At 37.3% G+C, this 2,018-nt stretch overlaps 1 pseudogene; it reads left to right on the forward strand.

Annotated features, from left to right (window-relative positions):
* The first annotated feature begins 675 nt into the window (after positions 1-675).
* LOC140858230 (small nucleolar RNA R71) lies at positions 676-773 on the forward strand (annotated as a pseudogene).
* Positions 774-2,018: the final 1,245 nt, after the last annotated feature.

Genomic DNA, 2,018 nt, shown 5'->3' on the forward strand with positions numbered 1-2,018 from the left:
TTGACTTCTAATCGTTCTAGTGCTTTCAAAATTTTTTCCTCAAAAGCTGAGCTGTGACCAGTAGTAGACGGTTGAGGACCATTTTGAAATTGATGGTATGGTCCATGCCTATATGTTGGGTCCTGATATTGAGGTCGAGGTGCTGCAGGACCAACCACTGGTTGTGGTCTCTAAGAAAAATTTGGATGGTTTTTCCAGTCGGGGTTATAAGTGCTTGAATATGGATCGTTTCCTGGTCTGCGAGCTTGTTGGACTTGAGCTTGCTGAACCTGCTTGTGCACAAACTCAGAAAATTGAGGTGCGGCTGGGCATTCATTAACAAAATGGTTCAGACTTGCACACAATGCACAAACTTCTTGGATTGGGTTAGGTGGAATCGGAGATTGTCCAGTATTTAGAAGATGATCTAATTTTTGGGACAGTTCATCTACCTTATGATGGATATCTATGGCATTTCCTACTTCATATATTCCACCTCTCTTTGGGTTTAACATGGGTTTATCTCTAATAGAGGCAGACATATGATGTAATAAATTTTTACTTAAAATTTCAAACAGTTGCCATACCTCATCCTCACTTTTCAGCATGAATGTCCCACCGCATGATGCATCGACCATTTGTAGATGTCTTTCAGAAAGCCCATCATAAAAATATTGGATTAACTGCCACTTGGGTATAGCATGGTGGGGATATTTTCTAATAAGGTCCTTTAATCTCTCCTATGTTTCATGAAATATTTCTCCATCTAATTAGAAAAAACTAGTTATGACTTTCCTTATTTGATTAGTTTTTCCTATGAAAAAATATTTCTTGAGAAACTCTCCTTGTAGCTGGTCCCAGGTTGATATAGTCATGGAATCTAAAGTATGTAGCCAGTATTTGGCTTTGTCCTTAAGTGAAGAAGAAAATAATTTTAACCTAAGAGCATCATCGGAGAAGTTGTGAATTTTGACAGTTGAGCATATCTCAAGAAATTCTTCAAGATGTTTATAAGGGTCCTCATTACTAAGTCCATAAAATGAAGGTAACATTTGGATTATACTGAACTTAATTTCATATTGAGTGGCCTCCACAGGGGGCACTTGAATACAAGGAGAGTAGGTATATGTGGAAGGAGTAAAGTACTCCTTCAATTGCTTGGGTGGATCATTCTTCTGATTTCGATCCATATTTTTACGTCTGTTGGCTCTAAAGGTTCTTTCTATTTCTGGATCAAAAGGTTAGATTTCTGGTCGTAACGATCTACGGCCAAGCATACACCTTACAATTATACTTTAGAGCAAACAAAGAAAATTTTAGTTTTTATAATATATATATTTTTATAATAAAGTGAGAAAAGAATGAAGAAAATCTAAAGAGAAGAACCTAAGAATCTTAAATCTATGAAAAGGAAAAAATTAGTTAATATTTAGATGTTAATTGCAATCAACTTAAACAATCATAGACTCTCTATCCTAAGGTTAACTTAGATCTAGACAGCTCCTAACTTTCAAGATCGCCTTTGAGCACTCCAAGCTCAAGACTGACTAACTGACTCGGTCAGATAAGCGTAAGATGTGGGAGGTTCCCTGCTCGTTGCTTTCCTTAGACACCAACTGAGTTGGCCAGGTCAGTCAACGGAACCAATTGAAAACCACTTTCTTTAACCACTTGCCTTAGACACCGAGCAATTAACCAATCCGCACTCGGTTCAATTCTAGAGCTTTCTTATCCTATTGAGCTCGAAATCCTTAGGGGTCAACGTCTAATTAATTTTAGATTAAGGTCTAGGTTATGCAAATGCAAGGTAGTGATTTGTGGGCCAAGGAAGGGTGATTAAATCCCCACCTTATCTTAGTTAATGGGTTGCACCCTTAAAGTTAATTATGGAGATGAGATGCAAAGAAACAAGGTGTCCAATCAAGTTAGAAATTTTTATATTTGAGGTTATACTATTTTAGTTAAGTGTTATGAAATGTCAGTGGCTTTTTTTTTATTTCAACCGTGCCAAGGTCCCCGGCAACGGTGCCAAAATTTGG

The sequence above is a fragment of the Elaeis guineensis genome, chromosome 5, assembly GCF_000442705.2.
Source record: "Elaeis guineensis isolate ETL-2024a chromosome 5, EG11, whole genome shotgun sequence".
In the NCBI taxonomy this organism is placed as follows: domain Eukaryota; kingdom Viridiplantae; phylum Streptophyta; class Magnoliopsida; order Arecales; family Arecaceae; genus Elaeis; species Elaeis guineensis.